The 17,549-nt window shown below is 34.3% G+C and overlaps 1 pseudogene; it reads left to right on the plus strand.

Moving 5' to 3' along the window:
* The window catches only part of LOC149546253 (heterogeneous nuclear ribonucleoprotein Q-like), a 56,112-nt pseudogene extending 43,874 nt beyond the window's left edge, over positions 1–12,238 (plus strand).
* The last annotated feature ends 5,311 nt before the right edge of the window (positions 12,239–17,549 follow it).

The following is a 17,549-nucleotide window of genomic DNA, read 5'->3' on the forward strand; positions in this document are numbered from 1 at the left end:
TTCCATAGCTATATACTAGTCATCATCTTGTAGTGAATCTTTTACTATCTTAAGCCCAACCTTGCTCAATAGACATGATTCATTCCTTAGTCTATTCTTTTTCATAGGTCTTTCATCTTTGTCACCAATGATTTGATCTGAAGGGTGATGTCTTCTTACATACTTGGCTAATCTTGGTTCTAATATTCTTTCCATGTTTTATCCTTTAGCTTTAGAGTTATTTTTCTCTTCTTCATCTGGTACTTTATCATATCTTTCATGTATACTAATTTTAGAATCAGAATGTGCATTTTCTTCATTTTGCAACTCAGCTTCTGAATGCAGCTTGGCATTCACTAGCTGTGACTCGGCTGATACTGAGATTTTTTGTTGATTCCCAACTTGACTGGCAGCATTGTCTTCAATAGTCATTTCTTCATAGAAGTATATAAAATATCTATAATCTTCTTACTTGTTGGAATCATCAACTTGGACTTCTACATGTTTATCAAAATTTACATTTGCACTCTCCATAATCTTGTTAGTGTTAGTATTCAAACACTTATATGCTTTGCTTCTAGTGGAGTATCTAAGGAATATCCCTTCATCATTCTTTGCATCAAACTTTCCATTTCTAGTATCTTTAAGAATATAACATTTACAACCAAAGAATTTGAAATGTTTTACATTAGGTGAGTGACCATACCATAATTTAGAATGTGTTGTATTTGTACCTTTCTTGACTTGGACTCTATTCAAGGTGTAAACAATAGTACTTACAACTTCTCTCCAATACTTTAAAGCAAAAAATTTCTCCATCATCAAGGTTCTTGCACAGTCTATCACTGATATATTCCTTCTTTCAGCAATACCATTCTGAGGTGGAGTTCTTGATGTTGATATTTTCATTTTGATATCTTTGTCATTGCAGAGTATCTCAAATTCTTTTGATGTAAACTCTCCTCCTCTCTCTGATCTTAGGTATTTCAGACTCTTACCTATTTCCTTCTCAACTTTGGCCAAGTACCACTTGAACATTTCAATGCATCAGATTTTTTCTTTAAGAACATAGCAATCATCATCCTTGAATAGTCATCTACAAATAGCATTATGTATCTATCTCCTAGGTAACTTTGCACTTCTATTAGACCACATAAGTCTATATGGACTAGTTCTAGTACTTCTTTGGAAGTATATGTTTTTCTTTTGAAACTAAACCTAGTCATCTTCCCTAGTTGACATTGTTTGCACATTGTATTTTTAGGCTTTTTCAGTTTAGGCAAACCTCTAACTTTCTTCTTTTTGCTGATGCTAATCAGATTGTTAAAGTTAACATGACACAATCTTTTATGCCATAACCACACATCATCTGGTCTAACAATAAGACTAGTTGCATCTTCCATATCTAGGTAGAACAAGTTACTCCTAGTTTGTTCACCTTTTCCTATCAGATTTCCATCAGTTTCATAGATCTTGTAGTTTTGTTTCCAAATTCTACTTTGAAACCTACATTTCCTAATTGTGATACACTCAACAAATTATAGTTCACTCCTTCAACATAGTATGCATTATCACATGAAATTTTCTTTGTAAGTTTAATTGAGCCTTTTCCTTTGATCTGACATGGAGCATCATTACCAAATCTAACACTATTTCCATCATATTGAGTAAAGGTAATAAGCTTACTTTTGTCTCCTATCATGTGATGTGAGCAACCACTATTTATGATCCACTTTTCATTCTTGTTCACACAAGTTACCAATGCTATTGCTTCATCTTCATCTTTATTTAATTCATCCTTCATCACCACATAGACTACTTCATCATCATTCTCATCAGAATCTTCTTCAACAATGTAGCATCTTTTGCCTTTATCCTTGTAATCTCTACTATTATCTTCTCTCGTGTTCTTGTACTTGTTTCCTTCTTTGTAGTTATTTTTCTATGTACATATTGTAGCAATATGTCCTACTTCATTGCAATTGAAACAAATAATAGGCAACTTACCTTTTAATTTACCTTTGCCCCTATGGAATCTTCTAGTAAGTAGTGCTTCCAACTGTTCCACATCTTCCTCATCTATGTTGCTATCATTGGATGCATGTTTTCCTTTTATACTCTTCCTTTTTGATGTCACCTCCATAGTGTCTTTCAATGTTAGCCTTTCCTTGAAAATAGATTCAAGGTTCTTAGGTCTATAGTTGTCAAAGTTGGACAGTTTGAATGCAGTGAGTCTTCCCACTATACCTTCAAAGGTTAGTGTGTTTCCCTATACACACCTTAGTTCTAGGATGGCTAAAACTCTAATAGCATAGATAGGGAGCAAGGTTGTCAAGTATTTTCTATTGACAGTCTCTTCTTCTAGTTGACCGCCTAGACTTCTTATTGCACTTACCACTTCTTTCATTGTAGATCCATATTGAGCAACATTCTCACCTTCTTCCATTTTTTATGTCATCAAACTTTCCTCTAAGACTTTCTCTCTTTCTTCTTTGAAAATTTTGATCTCCTCCATAGATATCTAACAAGGCTCTCCACATCTTGAATGCAACATCACATCCTTTGATGTCATCAAATTCAACATAACTAAGTATAGAAGCAATCTCCAGCATTACCTGATTTTGCTCCTTCCTTTTGCTCAAATCATCTACATCAAGGGGTCCAACTAGGTCTACATGTTTTGTTCCAATTGAAGATTTTGCATAATCACCTATTGATCCAAGGTGCAATTTCATCAGGCTCTGCCATGCAAAAAAGTTGTCTTTGTTGAGCTTGGGTACTTCTCTCTTGGACATCTTGATCTTCCTGCTTCTAGTACCTTGAAACTAAATTAGTAGATGGATCTAATAGCAACTATTAGAAATTCTTTAGGATAACTGAGAGGGGGAGGGGGGGGGGGTGTGAATCAGTTATTCAAGGTTCAAATTTCCAATTCAAACTTTTTACTAAGTGTAGTGAGCCCATTCAGCCATTCATTCATCCAAGCTTAAACATTCCTATTTAGCAAGTTACTATAAATCAACATGCAAGCATAACATATGTAAGATCAACTCATAACACAATGATTTACATGGAAGCCCAATTTGGGAAAAACCACCAACAACATGCTACTCAATTGTCACTCTTCTGAAGTGATGCTTGATGAAAGGCCTGCCCTATTAAAGGCTACAACACATTGTAAAATGTGACTTGGTTAAAGGATTTAACCACCCTATTAGAAGTGGGCATGGTTAGAGGACTTTAAAAAATTCACTTGGAATGCCACCTTGTCAAAGGATTTACAAATGGCTATTAAACCAACCTAAGTCCATAGGATTTTCTTCTACCCTAACTAATACAATTGCTAGAGAGTAACAATAATTGATTTTGACCTAATTACAGAATACAAATCAATTTTCTAATTTCAAATCACTTCTCAACTCATAAAATTTCCTAGCTTTCAATCTCTACAAGTCTTGACAGCTTGCCCTCCTTTCAAGCTTTGTCTTCTTGAGTCTCCATGCTCAATGTATCAATCCAGTCATCTCTCTCTGACCACTTGTCGAAGAAAAGTCTATGCTTTGTTCTTCCTTCTCCTAGATGTCTTCTCCTTGACTCCCTTCAACCACTTCACAATTTGGCACACCAAAAACTCTTGCTTCTTGGTTTGTGGCTCCTTAAATAGAAGTCTTAAAGTTCCTTTTCCTACTCGATTCTTCCCTCCTTTAATTTCAATTTGTACGGATTGGGTAGGATTCATTGAATCTAACCCATATTATGTTTCTTCTAGAAACATCATGAAGAATCCTCTAGAATTCACTCAAAGATGGTTTACATAAAATTTTGTGCCACCAGTTCATCATCCTTATCCTCTAACTGGTTTGCAAAATTCAAGGTAACAACTTTGTCAGCTCATATTTAGTGAATCTTTGTCATTTCCAATAATGCAGTAGCTTGGCACTACTAAAATTTTGGTGCTCGGCATATGCTATGTTACTTGGCACTAACTATGTTTTACTGATGCTCAACACATGGAACACCGCATAATTAACCACCTGTATGCAGGGGAGCGCATCTCATCACCCAACACACCTAAATTTTACTTGGCATCTGAACTTCACTCGACACACACTAGATTTTTTGATGCTCGGCTCCAACTGAAAATTTTCTCAACTTAAACTAGAATGCTCCACACCCACTGATGAACTTAGTTTAAACTTTGCAGTCAACCTCATTCTAACTTATACTTCTAATGTTTCCAAGTGTGACCATCCTTTGTGTCTTCAAGTATGTTACCAATATATCATTTAACCATTGTCTTAACTAATCCTTGCAGTTCATTACAAAATCATAACTCAACCTTTCCCTTAGGTGCTTTTGTTACATCTTGTTGATCAAATCCTCTTCATCAATAAACTAAGTGATAGTGCTTGGATCTTATAAGCAATTTCCACTTCTACAAATAGTAGGTTTGACATCAATGACAAAAAAATGATTAAAAACATTCTTTTAACAACAATCTCCCTCTTTGATCTTCAACAATCATCTTTTCAATCAGATTTCCAACAACAACAGGGTAGGATGTTGATCATAGATTATGAAAAATCCTATGATAGAATTGAATGGGGTTTCCTCAACATGATGCTTGATGCTCTTGGGTTTCCTCTATCATTTATCAACATAGTCTTTACCTTGATTGAGGGGCCAATGGCTACCATAGAGGTGAATGGAGTAAGACTCTATAAATTTCAATTATCAAAATCTATTAGGCAATGATGCCCCATTGCTCTTGCCTTGTTTGCACTTACAACTAACTCTCTTCACTACTTGTTGAGAGACTCTTTATTGTCTCCAAGGGTTAAGGTTCTCTCTCTACCAAACAGATAAGATGTGTCTAATGTACAATTTTCTGATGATATTGTTGTTATATTTAAACTAAGTGAGGAGAACATGTGCTACCTTATAAGGAAGCTTGATCTTTTTTGTGCTACTTCTAGTAGCAATATTTCTTTATCTAAATCTTTCATTCTAGGATGGGATGATAATGCCCCTAAATAGTGAACAAGTTTTGGAATACAATGGGGAGGACCCAACCATATTATCAGATATTTATGTATTTCTTTTGTAGTCAATCCCAACCTGAGGGAGATATGGGAGTGGATTAGGATTAAATTGGATAAGAAGTTAAACATAGGGGATTGTAAATACATCTTTTACTAGGAAGAGTACAAGTCTGTCAGAAAATCCTATCTTCATACTCAATATATTTCTCTTCTATATGGCTTTTTAATTGTAATAAGTTTGAGATTCACCATAAGGTGATAATGAAATTTCTATCGGCTGGAAACACTCATGATAAGAATATGCATGTAGTTATTTGGAGTTGGTGCATCTACCCAAAAATAGTAGGAGGGCTTGGATTGAAGGATTTGAAGCTACAAGGCATAACCTTGTCAGTTAAATGGTTGACAAAGGCATCATAAGGAAATGATCCCTAAAATGTTGTTGTGAGAAAAAATATTTCTAGAGCCTCCCTTATGAGATGTAAATATTGGAGAGTGTTTCATCTATTTTATCTACTATCTCTTGGTGTTAATTGTGAGCTCAAGGCTCAGTTGTGTCTAAATCTTTGTGGAAGTGTTGGAAACATGTTAGACATGCTTTTGAGTGTAATAAGTTCTATGTTCAGAACAACACTATATGTGGTAATAGGTCAATTTGGTGGAAACTCAAACACAAAGGAAAATCATTGGCCCTTCTCCAAGGTTGCTCTATGAAGAAATGGACAAAGAAAGGAATTTTTCTATTTAGAGACCTTATTGTTGATAATAAAAAATTATCTTGGGATGAGGTTAAAATAATGTTTGATATACCCCAATCATAGTGGAGGACCTATAGGATTGTTAAGGAGGCAATATCTACCCTCAATCTTCCCTTGAATTATTGCACCTCTGTCTACCCTCACACCCTCCTTTGGCTAGAGCTAGAGCTAGAGCTAAATTTGTGTAGTTTTTATCTTCAACTAAATTTGTTATGCATGTTTTCTTTGATCACCCTTTGGCTAGAGCTATCTGGGAACTGTTCGACCTTAAACCATTTACTAATTTCAGCCTATTGAATGTCATATCTAGGAACATCATTAGTAGTTATAAATAATGGACAAATTTTTGGTCTATTTTCTCTTGTTTGGTGCACTAGTACATAAATAGTAATATGTGACTAAAAAAACTACTAAAAACTATATATAAGTGACTAAAATTAGTCATGTGACTAATAGTAGTTAATATCCAATCATTTATAACATGACTAAAATTACTACTAAATAATTTTAGTCACTAATTTTGATCATTGATTTAGTCACATATTGAGTACTATATTTAGTTACATATTTAGTCATATATTTTATAATTGATTTAGTGACATATTTAGTGGTATATTTAGTAGCATATTTAGTTTTATATTTGATCACATATTTAATATAATTAGTCACATTTTTACTAGTTTATTTAGTAGCATATTCAATAGTATATTTGGTCACATATTTTGTAGCATATTTAATCATATATTTCATTATAATAGGGCATGATGGAATCAAACCACCATCCTCCTACTTGTAAGGCATGTGCTCTTCCATTGAGCTAGAGCCCTTTAAATAATAACCATCCAATGTGTAACTTTCTACATTATCTTTGTCATACCTTTTGAGTTAACCTCCTTATCATTTCTTTATTGATTTATACCAACTTTCTATTTATAATTAGTGTACATTTATCCTCATTTAAAATCACCACGGGAATGGTCAAATTCAATCAAACTAAATGAGTGAAGAATTAGAAATTTTTGGTCAAAGGGATGAAAACATATATGTATAAGATAATGACATTGAATGAGAAGATTATCACCAATAATGATGACTAAGATCAGCATTGAGTACAAGGAGTCTTCACTCATGTAATGTATCCATACCATTATAAGAAGGGATAATGAAGACAACCAATGAGCTATCTCAAGAATACTATAAATAAGAATATATTTTTGTAGCATTGAATGAAGGTTGAAGGACATAGTGAACTTCAACATCAAATACTCTTTTACAATTCTTTATATAATAAAATTTAAACACCAACTAATGCATAAGTACTATAACCCAAACATAATAGTATAATTTGAATAAACCATACCTTATAAACATAACTCATCAACCAACTACTTATCAGATTTATTTAGGACCAATAATAAAGCTAACAGACAAGAATAGTAATCTAAAAAAAAAATAGAATTAAATACTTTTTAAATTCATACCAAAAAAGGAAGCTATGTAGATAAAATGCATATATATGTACAATAACTTTAAACAAAAAGAGAATTGTATATTTTGTAGTTCATGTTGTACAAAGAAAGCTCATAAACTAGCTGGCTATTACACATTTTATAGACACAATGATATGATTTTGATAGTTGGCATATCTAAAAGGGAGTTTGGGAGCATCACCCAAGACCACCATATGCCAAGTGAAAGCCCCCAAATGAAAAGGCCTGAAAAATCATAAATCTAGAGCCAATGATTTTGAGCTCTTCTACAGAACCAAAAAATATGTAGAAAGCTTTCAATTTGACCACAAAAAGGGCATCTCAAATTAGGAACTCCTAGATGTTAGAGCCAAGGCCCCAAAGGCCTTGGAAAAGGAAACACCAGGCAAAATGATCAATCTTGGGCTCTATGACGGAATGCTAGACAATGGAAAATCTAAGACTCCAAGTCTTATGTGAGGAATATAGATACCATTGAGGATTGAGAGTATCAACCATTGGAAGATAGGGTACTAGCCACTGATACCCTAGCCTGGGCTTGTAACTGGTCATTGGAGTGGTAGGGTACCACTTCCAATCTTTTCACCAAGGGTAGGATGAATGAATTCTAGGCTTGTGTAACAAATTGGTAGGAACTATAGAAACTAGAAGATCAATTATTTGTCAATCTGGATGGATAAGCCGAAACTACACTTGCAGAACCTCCCATGAGAAAAGGCTCATAGTAGTCTTGGAGAATAAGCCTTTGGGTGTTTTAACACCCCTAAAAAATAAATGTAAAGCACTGGCTCCTTAACTCTTGGCTAAGGGCACACCTTGAATGGAAAACAAGGGCAACCATCGAAGGTTTTGTTGGTTCATTGAGAGCCCATCTCTGAATCCATTATCAACCCAATGAAGCCAAGATTTGATGGCTTCCCTATATTTCCAAATACTCTTAGCAACAAAAGGTTCTTGAATCTAAATAGGTTAAGAAGTCACAAGAAGGGTTTGAAAACCAATCCCCTTTTAGGCTAGCCAATTAATCAAAAAGCCTGAAGAAATGTAGTGCTCTAACAAGATTCTCCAAGCCTCGTCACCAATGAGAACTCGTATGACCCACTTGGAATAGAGGGAAATCCCTTGCTTGCAGCTAGAAAGCAAGCCAAGACCACACAATTTTTTTTTAGTTGGACCCACTTTGGGGGCCTAACTAACGGCATCATAATTTGCTATTGTTTGCAACTTTGAATGACCAAGTTAATAATCCTGTAAAAAATTAGGTTGCATGATCCAATCAACATTGGGTTGGAGGTGATGTTGAGGGAAGAGAGGAATATAGAGAAGAAGAGTTTGTTGATGAAGGAGAATAAGAGCACCCACAACACAATGAAATGCTAGCACGTATGAAGGAGTAGAGGAAATAGAAAGTGTTTGAAGTTTTTGTTGGTGGTCTTAACAAGGATGCTAATCAAGATGACTTGAAGAAAATATTTGGTGAAGTGGGTGAAATTATTGAGGTTAGATTTTCCAATAATCCCCATACATAGAAGAACAAGGGTTTTGCATTCATTTGTTTTGCAACTATTGAGCAAGCCAAAAAAGTTGTGGCAGAGCTTAAGAATTTGTAGGTAAAGGGGAAGATATGTGGAGTGATATGAAGCCAAGATAATGAGAATCTTTATGTATGCAACATTAGTACGGCTTGGACAAAGGATGATCTAAGAAGCCAATTGAAGGACTATGCAATAGAAAATGTTGAGAAGCTAACTTTGATGGATGATCCAGAGCATGAAGGCATGAATAGAGGGTTTGTATTTTTGTAATTTAACACTCATCTTGATGCAAAAAATGCATTTAATTGCTTGCAAAAATGAGATGTTTTCTTTGATGTTGATGTTTCAACAAAGGTTTCATTTGCCAAGTCTAGTATTAAGCCAGATGAAGAAATTATGGCCTAGGTTAAGTCTATTTTTGTTGATGGCTTGCCAGCTACTTGGGATGAGGACCATGTGAAGAAAAAGTTTTAAAAATATGGTGAAATTGAGAATGTACAATTGGCATATAATATGCCATCTACCAGATGCAAATATTTTGGGTTTATTAATTATACAACTCATGAAGCAACAATGGAATGTATTGAGGGTGTCAACAAGAATGAGCTAGTTGAAGGAGATAAAAAGGTAAATATCAAGGCTACACTATAGAAACCTCAGCAAAAGGGACAATCCATCAAGGATCCTACTTGTGTAGGATATCATACAGGCTATGGGAGTGATAGCATTTATGGTGGCAATTGAGGGAGTTGGGTGCCATGGAGTCACGGTGGGGCTGTTGGAGTGGTAGTTATAATAGCAGTTGTTGTTTTTTGTTACTTTTATGAAGTGGAGAAGACAAGCTCACAACTTGAAGTTTGGAATGAAGACCACCACAACAAAAAATGGAGTGCCTACATGTATAAGAGAAGTCATCTATTGTTCATTGAAGACTACAATAAAAATGGAAATATAGCCAACAAAGAAGAGCATCAAATTCTTGAAATAGGGAGGTGCCAACATCCATGCCTTAAGAAGGAAACAAGGGACAACCATGTGCAAAAGGAAACTGCTACAAAACAATGCACCGAATAACCATGTTAAAGCCATCGCATTAATTGGAGAGACTTTTGCTTGTAAAATAGAGACTTTAGTTAATCTAACATCGATGACATTCAAAGCTTAAGACAAACCATACAAGAGCCACCATAGAGGCATCCACATTCACACAAGTTGTAGGAGATGCCCATGATCGAGAAGCCATTGGAGGAGGTAAGAAGAAGATCGTGCATTAGAAGGTAGGTAAATGTCATGGAATGGCAGAAAATTGATCCAGCATGGGAGTCACCACAGTAGGAATGAAGAAAAAGGAAAAATAATGAAAACCTTTATGCCCCATTCCCTATGGTGGGGTTTATCATGTATTTAAATACAAGAGACCATAAGTGTTAAGATGTCTTAAGGGCATTGGCTTTTATAAGCCAAGATCCGTCTTATGCAACCTATGGATGTTGGACAACTGGAGGTGACCGTAGGAAAATGTTAAACAAATCTATAGTCCAAAGGATAATGTGGCAATTTCAATGACCAAATGCACAAGATAGTGACATGTGGAGGATCTTGTGGTAGTTGTTATGTTGCCAAGTGAAGATGCACGACCATTAACCATAACAACATAGTGACCTATTGAGCTTGCGATGATGTGGCACAATGATGTGGTGCTAAGGTGGTGTTAGTGGACAAAGGAGTTTTCCAAAAAATGTACTAGAATCTAGTGGTCACCAAGCTGCCACCAAAAAATGGGAGGTTCTCTGGCAAGCAACATGGGGCCTTCCTTGAAAACCAAAAATTTGGCAAAGAGAGGTTGTGGGATCCATAAAGACCAGAGGGCCTATCAAAATCTCACAAGTGGTGCCACATGATTGAACAAGGGGATATTACCTTTTTAAAAATAATATTTTCCAGCTTGAACGTGAGATTTGAAAAAATTAAAAATTAAAAATGAATGTGCTATAGTTTATTCTATAGATTTTCTAATTTTTTTCAATTTTTGGCATTTGAATTGTGAAACATATAGTTGGAACCTAAATTTTTAAATGGCTCCAAGGGGGTATTTTTGAATCAAAATATACACTCCAATATACCATCAAAACTAGGAAGAGATGAGTTATCCATTTCTAAGGTTAGTTTTTACACAGGTGGTCACTAGTGCATGCTACAAGGGGTTTTTTGTTTTCAATAAAATGCTCAGTTGCAAGCACTGATTTGATTAGTGCAATTACAAAATTTAGTTGGGATACATTTGATTTGCTTGGTTGGCTTATTATGTTTGAAAATTGATATGTAATGATGTATTTTGCCTCTAGTATTTCACAATTTGCACACTTGATGGAACTTCTCAGATATTTTTGTCTTTTGCAATTACTTATGATTTCCATCAAGTGCTAAAGATATTTTTGCTTTGAGGCAAAATGAAAGGGGATTTGATTTACTAGTTGCAGAGAGAGATTAGAGAGAATATTTTAACTTCTAGGAGATGTTTTCCAAGTGGACACATGTTAGATCTTTATGTACACACCATTAGTATAGCTTGGACAAAGGATGATCTGAGAAGCCAATTGAAGGACTATGTAATAGAAGATGTTGAGGAGCTAACTTTGATGGATGATCTAGAGCATGAAGGCATGAATAGAGGATTTTTATTTTTTGAATTTAACACTCATCTTGATGCAACAAATGCATTTAAGAGCTTGTAGAAATGAGATGTTTTCTTTGATGTTGATGTTTCAACAAAGGTTGCATTTTCCAAGTCTGGCATTGAGCTAGATGATGAAATTATGGCCCAAGTTAAGTTTTTTTTTGTTGATGGCTTGCCAGCTACTTGGGGTGAGGACCATGTGAAGGAGAAGTTTAAAAAATATGGTGAAATTGAGAATGTACAATTGGCACATAATATGCCATCTACCAAATGCAAATATTTTGGGTTTATTAATTATACAACTCATGAAGCAACACTGGCATGTATTGAGGGTGTCAACAAGAATGAGCTAGCTGAAGGAGATAAAAAGGTAAATATCAAGGCTACACTATAGAAGCCTCAACAAAAGGGACAATCCATCAAGGATCCTACTCATGTAGGATATCATACAAGTTATGGGAGTGCTAGCAATTATGGTGGCAATCAAGAGAGTTGGGTGCCATGGAGTCATGGTGGGGCTATTGGAGTGGTAGTTATAGTAGTAGTTGTTGTTTTTAATTACTTTTATGAAGTGGAGAAGACAAGCTCACAAGTTGAAGTTCAGAATGAAGACCACCATAACAAACAATGGAGTATTTACATGTATAAGAGAAGTTGTCTATTGTTCATTGAAGACTGTAGTAAAAATGGAAACGTAGGCAACGAAGCAGACCATCAAATGCTTGAAATAGGGAACATGCCAATGTACATGCCTTAAGAAGGAAAAAATGGACGAGTAACCATGTTAAAGCCATCGCATCAATTGGAGAGACTATTGTTTATAAAATAGAGACTTTAATTAATCTAACATCCATTACATTCAAAGTCTGAGACAAACCATAGGGGAGTTGTGATAGAGGCATCCATATTCATGCAAGTTTCAAGAGATTCCCATGATGGAGAAGCCACTAGGAGAGGTGAGAAGAAGACCATGCATCAAAAGGCAGGTAGATGCCATGGAAGGGCAGAAAACTAATCTAGCATGGGAGTCACCATGGTAGGAATGAAGAAAAAGGAAAAATAATGAAAAAATTTATCCCACATTCCCTGTGGTGGGTTTTATCATGTATTTAAATATAAGAGACCATAAGTGTTAATATGTCTTAAGGGCATCGGCTTTTATAAGCCAATATCCCTCTTGTGCGACCTATGGATGTAAGACAATTGGAGGTGATCATAGGAAAATTTTAAATAGATCTATAGTCTAAAGGATGATGTGGCAAGCTCAATGACCAAATGCATAGGATAGTGACATGTGGAAGATCTTGCAGTAGTTGCTATGTCGCCAAGTGAAGATGCACAACCATCAACCATAGCGACATAGCGGCCTATTGAGCTGGCAATGATGTGGCACAATGATGTGGTGTTGAGGTGGTGTCAATGGACAAAGGAGTTCACCAAAAAATGTGCTAGAATCTAGTTCTCACCATGTTGCCACTAGAAAATGGGAGGTTCTCTAGCAAGTGACATGGAACCTTCCCTAAAAACCAAAAATATGGCAAAGACAGGCCATGGGACTTGTAGCAACCAGATGGCCTATCAAAATCTAACAAGTGGTGCCACATGATTGGCCAAGGGGATATTACCTTTTTAAAAATAATATTTTCTCAGCTTGAACATGAGATTTGAAAAAAATTTAAAAATTAAAATGAATGTGCTATAGTTTATTCTATAGATTTTTAAAACTTTTTCAATTTTTGGCATTTGAACTGTAAAACATATAGTTGGAACCTAAATTATTAAATGGCTACCAAGGGGGTATTTTTCACTCAAAATATACACTCCAATATATTTTTGGAACAAAGAAGAGATGAGCTATCCATTTCTAAAGTTGGTTTTTATACTGGTAGTCATTGGTGCATGCTACAGGGGGTTTTGTGTTTTTAATAAAATGCTTAGTTGCAAGCAATGATTTCATCAGTGCAATTCAAAAATTCATTTGGGATACATTTCATTTGCTTGGTTGGCTCATTATGTTCAAAATTTGATACATAATGATTTATTTTGCCTCTATTATTTTACAATACTTTATGATGGAACTTCTCAGAGATTTTTTTCTTTTGCAATCAGTTATGATTTCCATCAAGTGCTAAAGATATTTTTTTCTTTAAGGAGGAAAAATGAAAGGGGATTTGATTTACCAAGTGTAGAGAGACATTAGAGAGAAGGTTTTAACTTCTAGGAGATTTCGTCCAAGTGGACACATGTTAGATCCATAATAGATCTAGGAATTCACTCTCCTCTATATCATTCTCTTTATTTTTCTTTGTAGATGTTCCAATTTTTGAGAAAAACTACTCACTATTGAGATACCATTTCCTTCAGTAATTTCTCTTGTAATGAGTAGCATGAAGTTTTACATAGATAAATCTCATCTATTAGGTGATTAGTGAGTCATTTCTATACATCTTTCATGTATTTGTTTTCAAGGAAAATGAATAAAATACAACAAAGGGTTTACATTCATTTTGAATCTTATCTCCTAGTCCTAAGTTTGTAATTTCTTCTAATTTATGAAACAAGAGCATGAATTAGGTTACATTTTGTTTAAAAAATCATGTGGTTGAAATGTCTTGCTTGTGGAACAAAGAGCAATGTAACTACTTGATATTTATCAAAGGGTTTGTAGATTTCATGATAGAATAGCTCAAGTATGAGATTCATTTTGATGCAGATGTCTATTCATAAGGTGAAAGATAGATCAGGGATCTTAATGTAAGATTTATGTAAAAGATTCCCATAAGATGTATGGTTCTAATTCATGTTATTGCCCTATAGATAAGACACTGATCAGCTGTAGGATCATTCAATTTTGTTACTCATAGCTAGGTCTTGATGTTGTCAACATATTAAATCATCCTTTCCCTTTATGTTGAAAATTATTCAAAGTTTAACCCTTACTCAGATTATGAATTGCATTGTCTTGCATTTAGCTATTGTAGATCTATGTTATTGCATGAGTCATTAGGAGAAATAAGGGTTAAATCTTCTATTAATAGATTGAAGAATATGTTTAGCACTAGTACCATATAAATTGAATCTGAGGTCCCCCCGCCTAGGTTTTTAAAAGCTTGAAGTAGAAGAAGGGTCTAGCCTTATAGTTGGCCTAGTGTCTGAAAGGATATGTTAAGGATGAGAGTTAGTTGCCCCTAGATGTGTCTTCTTTTCATGAGATTAATTTGGAAATTGTAGCATTTTAAAACACCAGAAAAATGGTGACTGTACTGGGGGAAAAGGTTGTAAATGCCTAAATTACGAAGCTGGAAACCTCTGATATATTTTGCATATTCAATTTTGTATGCAAGGTTTTGTGATCTCTAGTTAAGCTTTATTCATGGAAAATAGTATGTTGTAAAATTGGATGTACATTTTGTTCTATGACTATTATAAGTCCATATTTAATCAATTTAGTTTGCAAGTGTTGTTGAGAAATATCAGAGTCAAGATTTGATTTATAAAGTGTACTTTCTTTTCAAGCTGTTAATGATTTTCAAATTTCTACTACATTGAAGGTCTGGTCTAGATTTGTCAAGTGAAAAATTATGTTTTATTTCTCACAAAGTGTGAGTGGTGACTCTCAAATCTCTGTACCAGTTTGTTCCTAGTTGATTTCATTACAATATATTGAAGGATTTTTAGTTGTATGGGCAGATCATAAACTTTTGCTAATCTCTTGAAGAGGAAGTTTTAAATTCTTGATAGGTTTTTTTAAGTGTTGTTGGAATTTTTTGTTATAAGAAATTAAAGTGTAATAGGTAAAATCACAACAATGATTTGTTCATCCTCTTTCAAGGAGGTGGCAGCTCTACAAAGTTTTGACCAGTGGTGTGAAGGAATTTTAGTCTTGCACCTGTGCCAAAATCAGCAAATCAAATTTTAGAAACAACACTTCAGGTGTTTTGGATTTCATGTTTCTCTTTCATTGAAGTCAAGTGTTTAAAAAGGTTGCCTCTATTCAGTTTTTTTTAGCACTAGAAGGAAGAGGTAGAATTTTTATTTCATAATGGAATCAGATCTCAAATCTAGAATAAGTTTACCAAAACATGAAGATGTACTGGAAGGTGTGGTAGAAATTAATAAAGATCTTTGCATTTAGATTGTCAGATTTATAAACAATGTGGTAGGAAGTGTTCAAGGTCTAGAAGATGATCAAATTTATGAAAAGTTTAAATCAGCACTTATGGAGTTACATGTGTCTTTAAGACCCAAGGAATCTTCATGGCCTATTGCTTTCCTAGATGTCTTTATGCCTAATTCAGTTAATTGGCCATCACATTTAAGGCTAAAAAAGATCTTTCATGTTGATACTCTTATCAAGAACTTTGAGAATGATTTAAATAGCCAATGTGAATGTGTTGAAAGTAATAGTTAGTCTAGTGAATCCATAGATAATGACAATGTTTCTTGTGATTATGAAGAGATGGATTCTAGATCTACTAAGTTGGAGGATTTTATTCAGCAAGATGAAGATGGTTATGTGACATAAAATGAATCATGTGACAATATGCATGAGTGTGTTGAAATTTTTAATAGTGGTATGGATAATTCTTCTTTTGGTAAAGATGAGAATGATACACCTAGTAAAGAGGTATTGTGCAAAGAAGAGGTAATATGTTGTAGCATTGATTTTGGTTTTTCAAATTGTCATATTAGTGGTACTACTGATATAAGTATTTTAGATCAGTTTATTTATGATCAGAACCTAGGAGAAAAAACTTGTGATGAAGTCTTATTGAGTGTTGATGAGATTTTAGAACTACAAGCTCATGATCTTGAAAGATATGCAAATGTTTCTTTGTATGTTCATGCTATCCCTTGTGGTGTTTCTTCTCAAGGTGAGATCATTTCACCAAGGTTTGATGTTGAATTTGATATAGAATTAGAATATCCATTGTCAAGATCTGGAGGTGTATTTGATAAGAAATTAAGTATCAATACACTTAATGACTTTTCTAATGAGGAGAGTACCAATAGGGAGAAGTTTCATTTTTTTTTTAGATTCTTATCATGCTGATTATACTGAAATTGGTTTTGAATATGACAAAGAAGCAAAGGTTAGAAGTGATAAATCTAATTTAGAATTTTCACTACATGCTAATGATAAGTTAAAAGTTCATTCTAATGAATTGATTGATGAAGATTACGATCAGCATGATCTATGTTAGCACTCTCATGATAGTTTTTTAGACTTGGTAACTAATCAGTTTTTTGAATGTGAAGAGGTTTCAGCAAATGATAAATCAAATTTAATAAGTAACATGACTACAAGTAGGAAGTGATCAGATTTTATATGTTCTTCACACCCAATTACACACGGTGAGTTGCAATATTTTGACATATGCAACTTGTTGAATAAAGTAGACTACAAATCATTTGTATTTCTGGTTAAGAGCATGTAACAGTCATATGTGGGTGATGATTTTCAGTTTGATCTTAGTTTACATGAGCAAGCTGAATTTTTTTCTCATACTGAGTGTGATGTAGAAGTTAATGCTAATTTATATATGCACTATGAGAATGAAGGAGTGAATTCAGTATTGCCAAATGTTTTGTTTCATAATGCTAATCTAATTGGTGAAATTGATAGATGAAATATTTCCAAATTACCTCATGCATTTTTAGATGAGAATAAAATTTTTGATAGAGGTAAAATTTTTTGCTAAAGTTTGGTAGCCTAGAGCCATCATTTGTATATAGTAGGAGTAGTTGGTTTTGTTTTCAATAAAGTTGTTCAAGAGAGAAGTTTTTTTTGTTAGGTGTGTGGTCTACTTCTTCTAGAGATTTGAATCCTTTCCATGCCCACAAGGGACATCCATCATTAGACAGAGCCACTATTGGGACTCAAAATTGAAGCCTCGATTTTGAGTACGATTTAAAAAATCAAGCCCTATAAGCATTTTTTGATGGATGCATACATAACTATCTATTTGAGGCCCATGAGGTATTTAATGTTTCTAACACCATGCATTTAGTATCTCTATGCATCCCATTATGATAAATTTCCTTTTCAAGTCATTGCGTGAAGTCCT

Source organism: Cupressus sempervirens, chromosome 7, assembly GCF_028749045.1.
Source record: "Cupressus sempervirens isolate cs-2001-9-10 chromosome 7, ASM2874904v1, whole genome shotgun sequence".
NCBI classification, from domain to species: domain Eukaryota; kingdom Viridiplantae; phylum Streptophyta; class Pinopsida; order Cupressales; family Cupressaceae; genus Cupressus; species Cupressus sempervirens.